Source organism: Alosa pseudoharengus, unplaced genomic scaffold, assembly GCF_046254945.1.
Source record: "Alosa pseudoharengus isolate Yale_2024_CS ecotype anadromous, Long Island Sound unplaced genomic scaffold, YU_APseudo_1.1 YU_APseudo_1.1_scf_7, whole genome shotgun sequence".
Classification (NCBI taxonomy): domain Eukaryota; kingdom Metazoa; phylum Chordata; class Actinopteri; order Clupeiformes; family Clupeidae; genus Alosa; species Alosa pseudoharengus.
The window spans coordinates 11,506,939-11,528,615 of record NW_027468859.1 but is presented as its reverse complement, the minus strand read 5'-3'; the positions used below and the strand labels follow the sequence as shown (position 1 = coordinate 11,528,615).

General features: G+C 44.1%; 1 pseudogene; it reads left to right on the top strand.

Moving 5' to 3' along the window:
* Nucleotides 1-18,976: 18,976 nt before the first annotated feature.
* On the top strand, nt 18,977-19,852 carry LOC143110328 (uncharacterized; annotated as a pseudogene).
* The last annotated feature ends 1,825 nt before the right edge of the window (nt 19,853-21,677 follow it).

Genomic DNA, 21,677 nt, shown 5'->3' with positions numbered 1-21,677 from the left:
CAGGATATCAGCATTTATAGACGATTACCTTCTATGCTGTTCAACCAGAGAGCAATTGGAGCGAGACACGGCTCGTCTCGTCTCCCACCTCAGAAATTTGGGCTTCAACATCAATCTCACAAAGAGTTGTTTGAAACCCTGCCAGAGGATAGAATATCTGGGTGTCCAGATAAATTTTATCTCTTATCGCGCTATACTGTCACAGAGACGCATCGAGTCATTTCGGCAATGTCTGTCTCAATTCCACACAAGAGGGCATGTCCCATTCAGAACCTGTCTTCTGCACAATGCCTCGCAGCCCTACGCTGGTGGCGGACTCTGGGATCTTCCTCACGGGAGCCCCCGTAGGTATCGTTTCTCTGAGGAAGGAACAGACGCGTCCCTGATAGGCTGGGGAGCGGTGTACAAAGGCAGAACAGTAAACGGCATCTGGCCTCTGCACCTCCGCAGCCACCACATAAACGCCCTGGAGCTATTAGCGATGATTTTGGCGTTGAAACACTTCCTCCCCTTCATCCACAACTGTCATGTTCAAATCAGGTCGGACAACACGACCGTGGTAGCTTACATCTACAGACAGGGTGGGACGCGCTCTCTCCAGCTTCACAGGCTAGCGCGCGGACTTGTGTTGTGGTGCAGCACGCATCTCGCCTCGATACGCGCCACACACATTCTGGGAGTCCTAAACAGGGGGGCAGATCTCCTCTCCAGAGGGAATCCCCTCTACGGAGAGTGGATGCTTCACACTCAGGTGGTCGAGATGATTTGGGAGAGGTTCGGCAAAGCTGCCGTAGATCTCTTCGCCTCGCACGAAAACGCGCACTGTCCCCTCTACTTCTCTCTAACAGACACAGATGCTCCCTTGGGTGTGGACGCTCTGGCTCACCCGTGGCCAAACGTGCTGCTTTACGCGTTTCCACCGATGATTCTCATCTCACCCACGCTCGCCAGGGTAAGAGAGCACGGCCTGTAACTGCTTCTCATAGCCCTCCTTTGGCCAGGGAGGATGTGGCTATCAGAGATAACGCAACTCCTCTACGGAGAGCCGTGGCAGCTTCCTCTGCGCCGGGACCTTCTCTCCCAAGCACGAGGTCAAATATTTCATCCCCAGCCCGGCTAGCTCTTTGGGTCTGGCCCCTGAGCGGTTCAACTTGAATGCGGTTGGTCTCCCCGATAATGTGATCGCCACCATTCAAAGCGCTCGAGCACCCTCCACACGCGCCCTATATGATAATACATGGCGTGTGATGACAAACAAATCGTGCCCTTCCAATGCGATGTTGCTAATGTGCTGTGTTTTCTACAGTCATTGTTGGACAAGGGTAAGGCCTTCTCCACGAATAAAGTCTACTTATCAGCCATCTCCGCCTGTCATGTGGGGTTCGACAAAGCGTCGGCGGGCAAACACCCTCTGGTGTGTCGCTTTATGAAGGGGGCACGCCGTTTACTCCCAGCGACAAAACGTCTTTTCCCGTCCTGGGACCTGTCCGAGGTCCTGGAGGCGCTCTCTCATCCGCCTTTTGAACTGATGGACGGAATCGAGTTGAAGCTTCTTACGCTCAAGACTGTCCTCTTACTGGCGCTTGTGTCAGCTAAGCGAGTGAGTGAATTACGGGCCCTGTCAGTGCATCCCTCTTGCTTGCAATTTAGCCCTTCATTCAAAAAAGTGTCTTTACAGCCCAACCCCGCTTTCGTTCCGAAGGTCGTTGAATCATCTTATAGGTGTAATTCTTTTGACCTGGACGTGTTTCACCTGCCCCCCTTCTCTTCAGAAGAGGAGGCGAGGCTCCATTGCCTGTGCCCAGTCTGTGCCTTACGCATTTACGTGGACAGGACAAAGATACTTAGGAAAAGTAGTCAGCTGTTCGTGTCATGGGCTACTTCACATCAGGGGCTCCCCATTTCATCCCAGCGTTTGTCTCACTGGATGGTGGAGGCTATTGGTTTGGCTTACGAGGCGAGGGGCGTGCCGCTCCAGGTGCGCCTCAGAGCGCATTCTACAAGGGGTATTTCTACGTCCTGGGCGCTGTTCAGAGGAATATCAGTCCGTGATATTTGCGCCGCAGCTTGCTGGGAAAATCCCCATACGTTTATGAGATTTTATAGACTGGATGTTACTGCGCCCTCACTGGCTCACGCAGTCCTTAGTGTTGGTGCCCGTTTGGTCGGACTTGGACACCAAACTCAAATAGTGTTCAATGTGTGTTATAAGTTGGCATGTCACGTCTGTTGCGAACTCGAGCATGCAATCCGGGAGTTGGCTTTATCTCCCATAGTGAGATACCGAGTGAATGTTTGAAAGAGAACGTTAGGTTATTTACATAACCCCGGTTCTCTGATAACAGAGTGAGGTATCTCACCACACTTCCCTTCTTGCATTCACGCACGGGGAAGAGCGCATGCTATGAATGACGAGTAGCTGCTGATACTGTAGTATATATATGGAGGGCGGCCCTCCGTATCACAGCTGTGATTGGTCTGTCTGCGACAGATGTGGTGTAATTGGTGCTTCCGTGGTGGGTCATGCCAGAGGGCGTCTCCCATAGTGAGATACCTCACTCTGTTATCAGAGAACCGGGGTTATGTAAACGATTTTTTTCAGCAGTTTGTGAGACAACATTTCAGTTGTGTATATAAGCGCTTTTTATTTGTATGTGTCAGGTTTTCAGTATCGTATGTAAATGAATTTCAAATGTGTATGTGAGAGGTACATTTTCAGTTATGTATATGAATGCATTTCACTAGTGTGCGAGAGAGCGTTTCAATAGTGTATGTAAAAGGTTTCACTAGTTTCAATGAGAGCTTTTTCGTTGTGTATTTGAGAAGCTAATATTTCATTTGTTTGTGTGAGAGCATTTCAGTTGTGTAGCCTACTGTATGTGTGAGGTTTTCACTATAGTTTGTGAATGCTTCATATGTGTATGTGAGTGCATTTCACTAGTAGGCCTATGTTTGAAAGCGTTTCAGCAGTGTATGTAAAATGTTTCACTTGTGCATGTGAGGCTTTCATAGTGTGTGAATGGTTTCATACAGTATGTGTGTGTGAGAGGATGTTTTTCAGTAGTGTATATGAGTGCATTTTACTATGAGTGTGAGAGCGTTTCAATAGTTTATGTAAATGGTTTCACCAGTGTATGAGAGCTTTTAGTTGTGTATGTTTTGTCTTTCTTGTTAGTAGTTTATTAATCTCTGCAGAGAGGTATCATATGCATCCTGTAATCAGGATACAGAGACAAAGTCTGTGCACCAAAGAGACAATCAGTTATTTCTCATACACACATTTATACCTTGCATCATATCGTAATATCATTGTATCATTGTATTATTACACCTCCCTGCACACACACATGACTTAGTCAATACATTCATTCATTCATTCATTCAACCTTTATTTATTCTCAGAGGGTCATTGAGGGAAGCCCTCATTTTCAATGAAGCCGAGATAACAGAAACAATGAAGTAACAAAATGTAAAAAGAGAGAGAAAAAAAAAAGTATAGGTATAGGTCAAGGCCTATAAATAAAATAAAACAAAGTAAAATAAATAAATAATAAGATATACATTATAGAGGATATATGTAGAAAAATACATAAAATCTTAATAATAAAATAATAATAATAATAATAATAATAATAATAATAATAAAGACATTTACTTAAAGCAGGTACAAATTGACATAGGAAGGTTTGTGATTACAGATCTGAATTGATTATAGGAAATACAATGAGTTAATTAAGAACCAAGGACATTAAAACTGGGTTAAGAACATTTCTATCATCATTCCACCTTTGTCATTTCCGCCTCACAGCATGTGCATTCGTGTGTGTGCATGTGTACTGTGTGTGTGTGTGCGTGTGTGTCCGATGTGTGTCTGTGCTTGTGTGTTTATGTGTGCATGTGTGTGTCTTTATGTGTGTGTGCGCATGTGTCTATGTGTGCGTGCGTGCATGCGTGCGTAGTGTACAGTCACTGAATGTACACATATATTCATTTATTGTATGCCCCCCATCCCCCCCCCCCCATGAACGAAATTCCATGAAACTTGGCATGCACAAACTTGACACTTAGAAGGTGTCATAATGATCCATCCTACAATTTCGTACAGTCACTAAATGTACACATATATTAATTTATTAATTATATACCTTCGTTGCTAGGCCCCCAACAATCCTTCCACAAACAATAGGGCTTCTCACCTCTGGTGCTCAGGCTCTAATGATAATAAAACTTACAGAAACAATGGCGCTTTCGCACCTGGTGCTTGGGCCCTAACAAGACGGTAAATAACACTAGAATAACTAAAATATAAAAAGGTTGAATGTCAATTAAACAAAATATATTTGCATGACCAAATAAACCTGTTAAAACATACAATGCATAAACTGTAAACTCTATTAACCAGCCCAAATAGAAGTAAATGCGATAGCACTTGAGGGAGAGAAAAGAGACAAAGAACCAAAGGGCACAGGCGTGGGAACAGGGAACTAGACCTGACTGGCACGACAAAGCTGGTTAGGCTGAGGGTGTCAATTTCACCGAATTGCATTTCATTAAAGTGGGCCTCAGTCAAAAACACTGCTATGCACAAAATTGACATGAATGTACTATAATCAGACGGCTGCCCATTACTGTATGGATCAATTCGAGATTTAACATAAGTAGATAACATTCATAGTTATTTATAGATTACAAGAGGCATACAATCCGAGTTGGCCAGAACATGCTGTGCTTCATAGTCAATGCATGAGAGTTTCTATGAATGATAAAAAAAATAATGGAAGTCTTTGGGAGTGTAAAGATCAGAGAGCCTTTTGACAGTTGAGGTTGGGGCGATCACTTTCACTAATGTTCTCTTTCTCTGACCATTGTTATGCATTAAAAGATAATAAATATCCTTCAGCCTTAGGCCTACTGAAATGTTACTCATGTGCATTATTACATATAATCAAAACGACATACATTGAGAGGAGCTAAATATTTCAGATATGTCACTGTGGCCCAGTTTTTGTAAGTACATTGCTGAGAGAGGAGTCACGACGGAAAATCCTTAATGTGAGGATGAGCTTTGCACATCTTCTGAACCAGGGGTAGAGGAGAGCATAAATTATTGGATTAATTGCAGAGTTCAGTTGTACTATAGTCACAGATGCATCTGTAACGTGAACAACCATTGTAGCTGGAACAATGGTACTTAACTGACTAATTATAAAATATGGCAAGAAACATATGACAAACACAATGACAAGAATCCCAAGTTTCATGGCAGCTTTCCTCTCTGAATGTTCTCTAGGAAAAGTCTCTCTATACTTTGTAGTACCTGAAATGTGTTGTTCTCTGGTGCACCTAATGCTTATGGCATGTTTTCTAGCAATAACAAATATCTTGGTGTACAAAATAATGATGGCACAACATGGTAAGAGGAAAGAGACTATAAAGTCTATGTTTGCCCAGATCCCAAGCTCATCTGTGCTTATTACATTGAAATAAACAAAAGCCAGGTTATACATAAATGAAATAAACCACATTGAGCAAATTACAATAGAAATTACTTTGACTGTGACTTTCTTTGAGTACTGAAATGGGTTGCTCAAAGCATAAAATCGATCCAGGGAAATTAAGGCCACATTGTAAATAGATAGAAATGTAACATATGCAAAACACATTAAGACTACGAAATTAAGGGTTGTATCAATGTGCAAGCCTGGATTAATGAACACCATCAGAAATGGCACACCAGCCATGCCAACAATCAGATCGGCTGTTGAGAGAGAAACAATTAAGAAGTTTGTTGGTGTGTGGAGCTGCTTGAAGTGTGAGATGGAGATGATCACAAGCAGGTTTCCACAGACGGTCAAGACGACAAGTATAGCTCCACAGGTATAGAAAAGGACAATAGAAGGTGACACCTGAAAATCTTGGTTTGTGTTGTTGGAGCACAATGTTATGTTCAGTTTACTCACAACAATCGAATTCATTAGATTATTTTTGCTGAATTAAATGTTTTCATGAAATAATACTAATAAGAAATCTTAGACAGAATAACATTTACAGGTCCATTTCAAACTATTGCTATTGTGATAGATCTGAGTGTGAAGTACGCCTATTGGAGGTCAGAGAGGCAAGCTCTCCCTCACTAAGAGGGAAGGGAGTTTGTTGCTGCATATATCTCCCTCTCTTAGTGTAGCTAATTTTAGACCTTACAGTGATGCTGGTACAGGGACACTAGGACAACAGTCTGCAGGGACGGACATTGTATCTTGTCAGTGTCGCCCCCAGAAAATTGTGGTTACCACTTAACTGTCTAGTTGCTAGTGTTAGATTTTAGTGGTTTTCTGTATGTCATTCTTTTGGTTCTTTGTTTAATACTGCAGAAACTGCGAGGACAGGATGTAAGCAGACAGAATGTTGTCACCTTACAATAGCAAATGGTGTACCTAACTAATTGTTCCCCCACAAGACATCTTAATTGAATAAGGCTATATCACTGTCTGTTTCCCCCCCCCCCTCCAATTTGACCCCAGACGTGAATGTATATTCTGGTATTATAATTAGCCAGAAGTTTTCCAGATCTTTGCTTCAGTTCATTACCTTGGCTTCACCTTGCAACACTGTGCTGTGCTGTGCGTACAACAGGGTTACCAGAACTCTGTTGTTACATCCAGAATAAAGAACTATTCTTTCGCAAGCCAGCCTCAAGTTTTTACCTGCTCTTAACTACACTGGAATCTACTCGGTCAACTGTGTCTCCATTTGGGATTAAGGAGACAATTTTCATAGCATTCTTCACTAGTGAGCTATAGCCTGCTGGCTAAGGTAACATTTTAAAGGGAATCACGCTACGCTAAAACAGGTACATAAACAGTAAATACAGGCACAAACACACACAATAACAACCCCAAAGTTCTCCCAGAATCCTCAGCGCGAAACATCGTTGGAATCTCAAGCACACAGCCCAGCGCGCCAAGTTACAATACTTTTGCAGTTGTTTGCAGACATCCCAACCTGCAAAAAGTCATTTCAGGGAGGTATACTGAAGACACCCCCCCCCCCAAAAAAAAAAAAATATATATATATATAAATGAATTCTTTTAGCCTATAGGTATACTTAGATACTGAAATAGATGAATGTTTGTTCAATAATGTCTAGTCAATACACCAAATAAAGAAGGCCTATAGATAGAAATTGTGATAATAAAATATGTAGATTTTGGTATTATGCACATGAAATGACACTTGTTCAACTCGCCATGGGCAATAGGTCACTGTTACAAATAGTGCAGCATGCAACTACAGTATCATTATCTTTTACTCTTTTAAAACAAAGGTAGGCCTACAGTACACTTTTGTGTAGTCTGATGTGAAATGGGTCTTAAATGTTCATTTTTTGGGGGCACTCTGACTCTGCCAGACGCTCCTGTTCCTAGATACACTGAACTGATTAATTTAGTTCGGGATAAAAGACATAAAAGCCCGACATCATTGAAAACTGATTGGTTGATTTAGCAAAACATGCCAATCAGGATGCGTCTTGCTTTAGGCACAAGCGCACCATCCCTCCCTCTCTCTCTCCGTCGTGTGCGCGCTAAACTCAGATGCATACGTGATTTGAAGTCTTGGTCTTGCGAGCGCGCTTTTACTCGCTCGCTCTAGATTCCGGGAGATTTTATCTAATTTGCGGGCATCAGGGAGCCGCTATCAATATGGGAGACTTCCGGGAGATTTGGGATGTCTGCGGCAGTGTTATTACATGTCTTTATTAAAATGTAGATATATTCTTATTACGAATTAGCCTAGGCCTGGATGTAAGATCGCAGGATGGCGTCTGTAGGCGTAGGCTACACGGCATTTAAAATCGTTTGTTTACGTTGTGGATAGCTAAATAAATGCCTAATGTTTTTACACCTGTAGGCGTTTTGTCATTAAGCATTTTGATAACGTTTTTTAACGCATTTTGTCATAACGCATGTTATAGTTCTTACGTTTTTTAACCAGTCATGGGTGTCTTTTGGGTGTATTTAAACCAATGAGTGACATCCGTCATTCCAGCAGTGCAACATCTAACAGCGCATCCGTGTTTTCATTATTGACTTGGGTGTAAGTGGCAATTGCTGGTGTTGATATAAAGCAGGTGTCGCCAACCTTTTTTCCTCCAAGGGCTAGGCCTACTTTGACAAAATGAACATGGGCGAGAGCTAATGTTTTATAGGCTATTAGTGTGTATGTATGAGTCGCTTTTTGATTTTCTTTTTGCCATATTTCCCTTCGATCAGCCTAAATCGCGTAGCCTTCTGTACATTTTAAATTTACCTAAATTTATTCTCGGATATGCGATTGAACTTTGACTAGCGCAATCATTTGGCCTGCGTGTTACAGACGCCGATTTGTGTAAAATGAACCGTGAGATGTTGTAGGCTTTTGCACATTTTAATAGATGCTTGCCATAACACGATATAACATAACTGACAACTCATCTCCATCTCATATTGTATATTGTTGGCCTATCATAGCCTACTGTGTTGTGCATGTCATTTCTGCCAAACTGATAAACTAGCACTGGTAAACCAATGCGTCTTTCGTCTCCTGCCATTAGGCTAATTGAGGGGAGGGAGGGAGGGCGAGCAACGCAGACAAGTAGGCAAGACTTTATTCTAGGTTCTACGTTAACATTCGCCTTTGGAACCATTTTGCATTCCAGTGTGTATGGATATATTTTTTAATCGCATGTCGTGTAAATGCGATTAAAAAACAAACGCATACAAAAATATCAGTTTTTAAAAAAATCTAGATACGTGTAAACAAGCCCTTAGTTTAGTGAAGTTTGTGTCATTTGGCCTCTGGGTGGTGCTATTGTTTGTCCGAGGCCTAATGTCCCTAGTGTGTTGTAATTAAGCAATTCAGCAAGCTTGACAAATGCTGAGAGTGGATTAAGCAGTGTGGGAGGCCCCATTCGCAGCTGAATGTCTCGTTGCTCCAAGGTAAGAACCAGCTAATGTTAGCAAGTGAGCTAACTCATCTCAGTATTGCCTGCAAATAATCACGGTCCTTTGTTTAGAAAGATTAAGGGTCTGGCAAAGAGCAATGTAATGGCCCAACTCAAGGGGCGGCAACAAGCATGCATTTAAAAATCTCACTGCACGCAATTGGATTACAATAGACCACATGATACCACATGTGATAATGGTCACATGATTCAGCTGTATCCCTGAACACTGACCACCATGACCATGACAAGGTACAACAAGGTAGCCTTTATCGTATTACAGTATGTAACATGTTTATGACATGTTTATGTTAGTAACCTCCGCCATTGACTTTATCTCTGATCTTCAGCAGGTTTTAGGGAAGATACAGTGGGCATCGCTTTCAAATGGCCACTTCGGTCGCGCATTACGAGGCGTGAAGCTGCGTGAAGCTATAGTACCACTTTCAGCCACTGTGCGTCGCTCTGCCACTGTACATCGCTCTGCCTGCCGCCCCTTCTGAAAAAGCTCGATTTACCTCGATTTAGGCTACTTGGGTATGGCTTAAGGCTTGACTACACGGTGGTAACGGAAATCGAAATTTGCTGTCTACATTATTGTCAGTGTTGGGTTAACGCAACTACGCAAATCAAAACAGTGGTGTGATAATTGATCCAGTAGAGAAATAACTGTTCAGAATTAATCTGTAGCCTTGGGTAGGCTTTTGCGACGTTTTTAACAGGCTACGCTATAGAGGCTTAGACAACTGACCCACGTTTTGGTTTCGTAAATTAATTTGCCCTACTTCTTGACTGCAATGTAGTCAATTGACTGCTTGACATTTAATTTTGTATTTTTCTGTACAATAAACAAATACATCTGCTTTATGCCGCAGAATTACATTCATATTTCGAATTTACAAAGTACAATGCATCGTTACACTACGTTAGTGTTTCCCAAAACCATAGCAACAAACGTTCGCAACCACTATCGTTAAGTTGTGTAGTTACAACTACACCTCTCGACCTGTGGTAGACGTCACTGACGCCAGTTATTTGTTTGCAAATTAGTAATTATAAATCTATTTAGGTTTCTAATTGATATTTACACTTCTAACCATCATACATCCATATTTTAAAATGCCCAAGGCAGAAAATACATAAATTAAAAGTCAATTTGCAGCCATGTTCACGTAAGTAAAAGTCACATACCTGCAGATAATAATAAGGTGGTGCGCACTTTTTGACGAGTCAGCTGAGAATATGTAGCCTTTGATTTTCATGGAGGGGGGGGGTCCTTGTTAGTTTACGCAAACCAAGCCAAGAAGGCTGATTCTGATTTTGATAATATGATCTGCACAAAAGATAAACTTAGGTAAACAACAATGTCAATATTGTTGTCAAAATCTTAACCCAGATTCGCCACAGCACACAGCGCCACAGTGTGCAGGTGCCCGTTCACGTGCTACTAAACGTCATTAACCACCTTAGTCCAGACTACTGAAGTTTGGAAACTATCATGGTCCACATGTACAGTACTATGTAAGTACGACAGTTTTGGGAAACAGTTGTAACTTACATGTTGGTTAGTTGAACGATGCATCCTGTTAGTAAAAAGCTAACCTCCGGGAAACGCACCCCAGATCAGCTTGTAGGCCATTAGCAATCTGTTTATTTTATTTTATGAAGCCTACACAGTAGATCACATGCCACATTCTCACTTTCAATAGACAGATGCAATAGCCATTGGTCAAGTATTGAGTATAAAGCAATTAAGATAGTACCCTATACAAAAAGTACTTCATACTATCATAAAAATTCGTTAAAACTAATAGCATTTTGCAACTTGACAAAACACTGGATTAAATATCGTAGGCACAGGAGAAAACTTGTACATCCATTGGCCCGTGGGGAGATCACATGCCAGTTGCCTCTCCCTTCAGTGCTATGACTCGTTCGGCTGTTAGCTTGTTTCGCCAAAAAAAAACTATTGCAGATATCAATGCGTCTTTGTTCATGGGTTTGGCCTTACAGCAGAGGCTTGGAAAACTATGACCCACGTTTTGGTTTCGTAATTTGCCCTACTTATTGACTGCAATGTAGTCAATTGACTGCTTGACAGGTTATTTTTATTTTTCTGTACAATAAACAAATACATCTGCTCTATGCCGCAGAATTACGCACTTGGCCAGCCTATAGAACGGGCACATTTTGGAGAGAATAGAGAATGTACGCACGTAAGAATCTGTAGGCTATTTGTGGCTGGTTACCAGCAAACAATGTTTAATGCATCAAAATCAAAATCAAAATCATCCCCCCCTCTGGTTTTTACACAAATCGCACCCTGGACACACCTAATTCAACAAGTTTACACGCTCACACGCCACACCTTGCATTTCTCACACAGAGATACTAGGGATGTCAGGGTATCTGCATAATTCGCCTAATTCACCCGGTGGCCAGAATGAGGCTAAAGGGTACACTTGCCATTACACCTAAGTCCAGCAGATGGTGGTGGTAATGCACTCCGTTTGCAAACTGCCAAAAAAAACTCACTGAAGAAGAACAGGCCAGTGAACCCTTCTTTTTCGGTGAGCTTTTTTTTGGAGTGCATTACCACCACCATCTGCTGGACTGAAGTGTAATGGCAAGTGTACCCTTTGGCGGCCAGAAGACACACAGGGGAGAGTCCAACACGGGGGCAAATAGCCTTGGCGCTACAATAAGGTCGTAAAACACCGCACACCACAACAAATATTTTTTTTTCTCCCTTTGTGCAAAGAAAAACTATAAATCGTGCGTCCTTCATTGATAAGGAAACAAGCTGAGGTTACTTATTTTATGAGCAGGCAATGCTAGTCTGAGCGCGATCCAGGATCCAGATCCGGCCGCCTTGTTTTCTCGATCGATTCGCTCGACGTGCACACATACAAATCTTTTTGCTCCAATTATATCAGTATCCGTCACTCGTAGAAGCAGATTCGAGCACTTGTATCAATTGACTTGTAGTCGTGCAAGAAAATCAAAGCGATCTGTAGAATTTTATTAATGAGAAATTATTTCACAGATGCACAACTTCGGATTTGTGTACCTGTAACAAGGATTTGTGAACCTGTAGCCCCTATTTTGTGTTAACAAGATTTAAAAAAAATATGTACAACTTCACATTTGGGTTTACAAATGTTCTCAGATTATGAAACACGGATGTGCAAATGTGTTTCGCACCAACTGCGCTGCAACGATTGGAGCAAAAGTGTCGAGTGCATTACTCTTGAAAGTTGTGACTCACAGGATAGGATTTGTGTATCTGTAACAAGGATTTGTGGGGAGCGTACCTATGTTCCCTGGGTCCTATGTTCCCCGCTTTGTATGGGACCGGGGAACATAGGACCCTTTTTTAAAACCCTAACCATAACCCTAACCCCGAGCGGGGAACATAGGGCCTGGGGAACATAGGGATGACCCCGGATTGGTGAACCCGTAGCCCCCAATTTGTGTTAACAAGATATAACAAAAAAGAGATTTTTTTTTTTTTATCTGTAGCCCCCCCGCTGGACTGGACCCCCCGAAAGGAGGGTAGGGCAGACAGTTTTCTGTGAATATCTCGAGAACCGTAGGGTTTAGGAGGACCATTTTTTTGTATGTTGATCTCAAGGGGCCATGTCAACCCATTCCATAACCACTCATTTCATGTATAGCGCCACCTAGTTAAACACAAAAAAGTAAAAATGAGGTGTTGTAATCGCAGGTATCTGTGACCTAACATAGTCAAAACTGCATGAAATTGGAAGTGTAGGATCATTATGACACCCTCTGAATGCACGCCAAGTTTCGTGGAATTCCGTTCATGGGGGGCCACACAATAAATTAATTTATGTTACTATACACCAACTGGCCTATAGGTGGCCGGAGACAGTTTTCTGTGAATATCTCGAGAACCGTAGGGCCTTAGGAGGACCACCTTTGTTTTGTATGTTGGTCTTAAGGGGCCATGTCAACCCATCCCATTACCACTTATTTCATGTATAGCGCCACCTAGTTAAAAATTAAAAAGCAAAAAATTAGGTGTTTTCATCACAATATCTCGTGCTGACATGGTCAAAACTGCACGAAATTGAAAGTGTAGGATCATTATGACACCCTCCGAATGCATGTCAAGTTTTGTGAACTTTCATTCATGGGGGGCCTTACAATAAAATAATTTATGTGTATATTTAGTGACCGTACACCAACAGAGTTTTCTGTGAATATCTTGAGAACCGTAGGGCCTAGGATGACAAATGTTTTCCATATGTTTGCCTCCAGGGGTCATGTTAACCTATTCCATATGCACACATGTACATAAACAGAGACACACGCACACACATACATTCACAGTAATCATACGTATGACACATACTCACACAGTAGACATATGTACGCATGCATGCACAGGCACATACGCAGGCACACACACAATCACACACACACACACACCCACACACATAAACATAAACATGTACACGCACACATGCACACAATTCAAGAATTTCTCAGAATTATGAACGGGCAAGATGGGGTTGGCGTTGTATAAAATTTATTTTACATGTGAAATCTATGAACTAATCATGTTTTGGTACTTGTTGTCTAGCAGATACCAGTGAGAATTGAGTGTAAATAATGCAATTTTGTGAGACAGTTAGAATCATATATGCCTTTCAGTGTGATTTATTTTTGTGGAAAAAATGTGCTGGAGTCATATTTTGTACCGCTCTGCGGTACATCTAGTTATTGTGATATCAAGTCGTGTTAATGTTGAAACTACCAGACATGATCATCTTCAAACACAATCATGGTAAAACAAAACAAAAAAGTTTCGGCCTAATCGTCTTTCTACTCTCCCGACCTACAGCCAATCCATCGAAAACCTCTGAAATGATTAACGTTAGTGCCATTTTTTTTATTAGGTTTACTTACCTCTATGTAATGCTTTACCTTAACATACAATGGTATTGTAGGCTACATAGCTTTGTTTCTGTGCTGGCTAGACTTAGCTTCTTATCCAAACAATACGGTTGTTTCCCTACTGTGCGACAGAAAGACGCAGGCATAATTGCGTCAAATTACGTCAAAAGTTAGCTTCCCTACAACCGGACATGCTAACTATTCTTCTTATGGGAACCCAACGTTATGTACGAGGTAGTTGAGCCTATTTTGCCTTCATGTAAATAATACAGAAGCTACAATGTCGGCACTTTATATGTTATATGAAGTAATTTAAAAAAATCCCAAATGAATGGGCGTTCTATGGGGTTAGCAGAGAGTTGATAACCACGGCTCCATGGGTGGTTCAACTTCCGGGAATTCGCATGCCCCCTTGGTACAAATCCCAGACTGTCCTGAAAAATAAACAAAAACAAGATATAGGATGTATGGATTACAATGACAAATTCAAGGTCTCAAAGGGTTAATGCTTCTTTCCAAAAACACTTGCCAGAAGTCGTTATTTTCTTTATTATTATTCTGGGAGAGCATGCCCCCAGACCACCCTAACTAAGCTGAGTTACCAACCTTTTGAAGTGGCCAGGGGGGCCCTTTTCACATCTGTGCCTAGGGGCCCACTGGCTGATAACCCGTCCATGTGTGCGCACCTTTTGCTACATAGTGCGCAAGTTTTAATAAATCGTGCACTTATTTTAGTAATTGGTGCACTCATCTTAGTAAATATTGCACTTACTTTATTCAATTCTACACTCATTTTACAACAATTAAAATGAGCACATGATTTAGCATACAAGCCAAACATTAAGTGAGTGAGTGAGTGCCCCCCCCCCCCCCCAATCTCACTCCATGCTGAGCTCAAAACTTGAGAACCCTGGCTATTGTGTAGTTGAATAACTTGCCTTTCCAGATTAAATGTCTGTTCTTGGTCTTGGATTTTGTAAAATACATTTCTAAATAAACGTATGGTCCAGTGCGACTTTTTTCCTCTTCATGACGCATCACTTATTTGTTCTAAAAAGCTTTTCAAATGTGTCAATGACATCATTCATTAGCAGAAAGCTAGTGTTGTGGGCAACAACGACTCAACCTGTAAGAAATCAAAAGGACGTAAGTACTCGTTCATTCAACTTTTAACCTGTAATCCATATTGAACTTGCAGAAACCACAATCAAATCTTCTATTTTTTGTAATGACAACCAGGTGAAAGAGACACATTAAGCCGTCTAGCTCCATAGACCCCCATTGTTTTTGCACTTATTTGTGATCGCCCCTAGCAGAACTGCAACAGATTGCAGGTACAATGGAGTTAATAGGGAGTGAACCGGCTCTCCGTAAACGGGCTCTGACGTGGTTAACTCGGTAAGGATCCCGTCCATGTTGGCCGACACTTAGCCTAATGTTGAGCTTTGTTAGTAGTCAGGTTTACTTTGGCGTCAATGACGTGACACTATACACATGACTGCATTATACTGCATAAAAGCTTAGCTAGCCTATTCAATGCTCTACCCTTTCTTAATTTTTGTCCCTGCAGAAAGTATGGACATAAAAAATCGGACCCAGGTTTGAATTATGCCAGAGGGCCCTATCATGACATTCTAAAGTGCATCGTCACTCGTCAAAAGTCTATTCAAATTTAGTAGGATGTCCAGTTCACATTGGGAGGGGTTTCGTTATCAAATGTGGAGCGCATGGCGCAACAAGGTGTTCCTAGGTTTTTTAATCAGTCATATGGGTGTGTTTGGGGCGTAACATCATTTTAAACCAATGAGAATGACATCTGTCATTCCCTTTAACGGCGCAAAGCGCGATATGTCAAATAAATGCATCGGTATTTTGGCATTCAACGGCGCATTTGATGGAGGCTGCTTGCGAGACCGTATGAAATAGTCATTCTTAAACCATTCATTACTAAAACCTAGCATAGCCTTCACGCATTTGCACTCGTCTATTATTTGAACTCATTGGCAAAGTGAAACTAACTTCACCAAGGTGTCAGTCAACGAAGACAGTTATATGCAGTTACTTTCACTATTGACTGACAATGGGTTACCTTCGAAAACATAGGCTGGAAAAAGCAACGCTTACCCTAATATTGCTCAAATGACTGAATAAAACAACATTTATCCTGCAGAGGAGTTGCTTATATCTCGTGACAGTACGTCTTCAGCTGTGCTCCATACATGTCTCTCGCCTCTCCCCTAATCACTTTTAACCGTCATTACCAATTTGCAAATGATGGTGAATAACTACTCATCATGAGATGTACAATATTTTGTCAGATCTTTATTCTAATTGTTTCCCATTGTAATCGTGCAATTTGTAATGCTTTGTATGGACGTGTGCTGGTGTGCGTTCATGAATGATAGAAGGATGGTGCGTGCACCTGCCAATATGACTGTTGACATGCGCTCTTAAAATAGCATATGAACAACTCGCCATTGACTTCTGACCAGGTTTAGGTGGTGTACGATAGCGATATTTAGACAACGCGCCTGGCCCCTCCCTAGGTTGTTAATTGCCACACCCCTGGGCGCAATGTTTAAAAAATAAACGTGCAAAATACCAAATTAAACTTTCCGCGGGTGAAAAATGAGTTTTACGCCATGCGCTGGTGCCCAAAATACAGCCCAGAGTTTCAATTTAAAATGTCTGCGCTATTTAGCATTACCACTACACCAGTTTGTGAACATGTAATATGCATGCATACAACCATCAACATTGTCTTGGATGGCTATGGATTAAGATGGCTGTATAAGACGCGGGTGCAGCGAGAGACATTTTCGACGGAAAACGCCTACCCTCCCGAGCCCCGCCAGCGAAACAACTCCTTCCCGCAGTTCCGGCGTGCATAGCCGAGATGAAGCGTTTCTGGGACAAACCCTTTTCCCATCGGGTGCCTGTCAAAGGTTTCTCCGCAGTGGATGTCCAGGGGATGGACGAGCTTGGGCTCTCCGCCCCACCGGCAGTCGAGGCGTCTGTCGCTCATCATTTGCACCCTAGCCGGAGAACCCTTCCTCTCCGCGTGTAACCTGACACTGCCAGGGAAAATGGACCGCTTCACAGCGTCCATTTATCAGAAAATCTACAAGTCGTCTGGCCTCGTGGTTAGAGCCCTCAACGCTACCACTCTTCTAACAGCCTACCAAGCCGAGCTGCTGGACGAGATGGGGTCCCAGCTGGAATCCGGAAACCCGAATCCAGCCCTTTGGGAGGAGATATGCTACATAACAGATTTGAATCTCCGCACCTCACGCGGCGCGATCCAATGCTGCGGCTACACCATGGGACTGGCCGTCGTCGGTGAGTGGTCATTGTGGCTGAATCTATCAAGCCTAAACGACAAAGAAAAGGTGGATCTCCTCGATGCCGAGGTTGACCCGAAGGTGCTTTTCGGCCCAGCAGTCGCTGCAATGCGCACGAAGTGCGACCTGCAGAAGAAGGAGAACGAGGCGTTCGATGTATGTCTGCCTCGCAAACAGACACCCCACCCCGCTTCGACGGCTCGCGCCCCGACACCATCCCCGCAGCAGCCGAGGGGATTCCAGCAGCCAGTCAGGCCACCCAGACCCCAACAGGCTGAGCAGACCGCGAACACCCAGCCTAGGGCGTCAGGCCCGAGGTCCTGGGCGAGGAACACCTTCTTCGCGGCCGCCGCCAGGCACCGGCCTGGTAACCCTCAGGGGATACTTAGGTGTCTCTCGCCAACGGGATGAACAGCCAGCTCCTAGGGCTACCTGGCTTGTTCCCCCCCGCCAGCAGCGCTTCGCCCCCTCCGCAAAAGAAGAGGCGTCTGCAAGCACCAGAAACCCCAGCTCATTGTGCTTCAGCCAGCCCGGCTTCCCCGGTGTACAAAGAGAGCGTAATCGAGTGCAGTCACCCCTCGCAGTCACTCACGGAGTCTCACTGCAGGGTAATGTCAATAAAGTGTTTACAATGTGTCATGGCCAGTTCAACTTCCCCATCTCACAGTCAGTTTTCACAAGCACTCCCGCACACACTTTTTCCCCAGCCCCTCTCGGAGCTCCGCTGGAGAGGAGAAAAGTGTGACCGGTGGCGCCAGATAACCTCTGTTATAGAGCCGTTATTAAACATATTAAAATTTTGCCCTCGCCCAGGCCCTCAGCCTCTGGTGCGGGGAAATTCACACGAAGTGTTTCACCTCCCTCTGGCACACGCCCCGTGTTCGCCAGAGGAGGGCGCTCCAACACAACGAATAAACCACATCGGCCCCCTTGCTCCCCAAATAGAAGCCTGGCGTGCGTGTGGCACCCCCCCCCCCCCCACCCCCCCTCCCCCCCCCCCCCCCCCCCCCCCCGGGTACTCTCCACCGTATCGAAGGGCCTTCGATTACAGTTAATAAAGAAACCACCTCCTTTCAACGGGGTTTTAGTTTCAGAGGCTCAGGGGGAATCAGCTCGCGTTCTGGAAGCCGAAATAGCTTCCCTTCTAGAGAAGGGAGCTATACAAAAAGTCCCGAAGGGAGAAATGGAGAAGGGTCATTACTCCCGTTCCTTCCTGGTTCCGAAACGGGACGGGGGGCTTCGCCCCATCCTCGATTTGCGTGTTCTGAACGGTCATGTAAGAAAATTCACCTTCAGAATGCTCACTCACAAAACACTGTTCAGCTCTATCCGGCCAGGGGACTGGTTCACTACGGTAGACCTGAAGGACGCATATTTCCACATAGGCGTGATACCTGCACACCGGAAATATCTGAGGTTCGCATCAGGGCACAGCTTACGAATACCTGAGAGTCCTTTTCGGGTATACGCTCGCGCCCAGAATTTCCACCAAATGCATCGAGGCTGCTCTAGCTCCACTGAGACACTCGGGGCTCAGGATATCAGCATTTATAGACGATTACCTTCTATGCTGTTCAACCAGAGAGCAATCGGAGCGAGACACGGCTCGTCTCGTCTCCCACCTCAGAAATTTGGGCTTCAACATCAATCTCACAAAGAGTTGTTTGACACCCTGCCAGAGGATAGAATATCTGGGGGTCCAGATAAATTCTATCTCCTATTGCGCTATATCACTGCACAATGCCTCGCAGCCCTACGCTGGTGGCGGGACCCTGCGATCTTCCTCACGGGAGCCCCCCTAGGTATGGTTTCTCTGAGGAAGGTAATAACAACAGACGTGTCCCTGACAGGCTGGGGAGCGGTGTACAAAGGCAGAACAGTAAACGGCATCTGGCCTCTGCACATCCGCAGCCACCACATAAACGCCCTGGAGCTATTAGCGATGATTTTGGCGTTGAAACACTTCCTCCCCTTCATCCACAACTGTCATGTTCAAATCAGGTCGGACAACACGACCGTGGTAGCTTACATCTACAGACAGGGTGGGACGCGCTCTCTCCAGCTTCACAGGCTAGCGCGCGGACTTGTGTTGTGGTGCAGCACGCATCTCGCCACACACATTCTGGGAGTCCTAAACAGGGGGGCAGATCTCCTCTCCAGAGGGAATCCCCTCTACGGAGAGTGGAGGCTTCACACTCAGGTGGTCGAGATGATTTGGGAGAGGTTCGGCAAAGCTGCCGTAGATCTCTTCGCCTCGCACGAAAACGCGCACTGTCCCCTCTACTTCTCTCTAACAGACACAGATGCTCCCTTGGGTGTGGACGCTCTGGCTCACCCGTGGCCAAACGTGCTGCTTTATGCGTTTCCACCGATGATTCTCATCTCACCCACGCTCGCCAGGGTAAGAGAGCACGGCCTGTAACTGCTTCTCATAGCCCTCCTTTGGCCAGGGAGGATGTGGCTATCAGAGATAACGCAACTCCTCTACGGAGAGCCGTGGCAGCTTCCTCTGCGCCGGGACCTTCTCTCCCAAGCGCGAGGTCAAATATTTCATCCCCAGCCCGACCGGCTAGCTCTTTGGGTCTGGCCCCTGAGCGGTTCAACTTGAATGCGGTTGGTCTCCCCGATAATGTGATCGCCACCATTCAAAGCGCTCGAGCACCCTCCACACGCGCCCTATATGATAATAAATGTCGTGTGATGACAAACAAATCGTGCCCTTCCAATGCGATGTTGCTAATGTGCTGTGTTTTCTACAGTCATTGTTGGACAAGGGTAAGGCCTTCTCCACGATTAAAGTCTACTTATCAGCCATCTCCGCCTGTCATGTGGGGTTCGACAAAGCGTCGGCGGGCAAACACCCTCTGGTGTGTCGCTTTATGAAGGGGGCACGCCGTTTACTCCCAGCGACAAAACGTCTTTTCCCGTCCTGGGACCTGTCCGAGGTCCTGGAGGCGCTCTCTCATCCGCCTTTTGAACTGATGGACGGAATCGAGTTGAAGCTTCTTACGCTCAAGACTGTCCTCTTACTGGCGCTTGTGTCAGCTAAGCGAGTGAGTGAATTACGGGCCCTGTCAGTGCATCCCTCTTGCTTGCAATTTAGCCCTTCGTTCAAAAAAGTGTCTTTACAGCCCAACCCCGCTTTCGTTCCGAAGGTCGTTGAATCATCTTATAGGTGTAATTCTTTTGACCTGGACGCGTTTCACCTGCCCCCCTTCTCTTCAGAAGAGGAGGCGAGGCTCCATTGCCTGTGCCCAGTCTGTGCCTTACGCATTTACGTGGACAGGACAAAGATACTTAGGAAAAGTAGTCAGCTGTTCGTGTCATGGGCTACTTCACATCAGGGGCTCCCCATTTCACGTCTGTTGCGAACTCGAGCATGCAATCCGGGAGTTGGCTATATCTCCCATAGTGAGATACCGAGCGAATGTTTGAAAGAGAACGTTAGGTTATTTACATAACCCCAGTTCTCTGATAACAGAGTGAGGTATCTCACCACACTTCCCTTCTTGCATTCACGCACGGGGAAGAGCGCATGCTATGAATGACAGGTAGCTGCTGATACTGTAGTATATATATGGAGGGCGGCCTCCGTATCACAGCTGTGATTGGTCTGTCTGCGACAGACGTGGTGTAATTGGTGCTTCCGTGGTCGGTCATGCCAGAGGGCGTCTCCCATAGTGAGATACCTCACTCTGTTATCAGAGAACCGGGGTTATGTAAACGATTGTTTTCAGCAGTTTGTGAGACAACATTTCAGTTGTGTATATAAGCGCTTTTTATTTGTATGTGTGTCAGGTTTTCAGTATCGTATGTAAATGAATTTCAAATGTGTATGTGAGAGGTACATTTTCAGTTATGTATATGAATGCATTTCACTAGTGTGCGAGAGAGCGTTTCAATAGTGTATGTAAAAGGTTTCACTATTTTCAATGAGAGCTTTTTCGTTGTGTATTTGAGAAGCTAATATTTCATTTGTTTGTGTGAGCATTTCAGTTGTGTAGCCTACTGTATGTGTGAGGTTTTCACTATAGTTTGTGAATGCTTCATATGTGTATGTGAGTGCATTTCACTATTAGGCCTATGTTTGAAAGCGTTTCAGCAGTGTATGTAAAATGTTTCACTTGTGCATGTAAGGCTTTCATAGTGTGTGAATGGTTTCATACAGTATGTGTGTGTGAGAGGATGTTTTTCAGTAGTGTATATACATTTTACTATGAGTGTGAGAGCATTTCAATAGTTTATGTAAATGGTTTCACCAGTGTATGAGAGGTTTTAGTTGTGTATGTTTTGTCTTTCTTGTTAGTAGTTTATTAATCTCTGCAGAGAGGTATCATATGCATCCTGCAATCAGGATACAGAGACAAAGTATGTGCACCAAAGAGACAATCAGTTATTTCTCATACACACATTTATACCTTGCATCATATCGT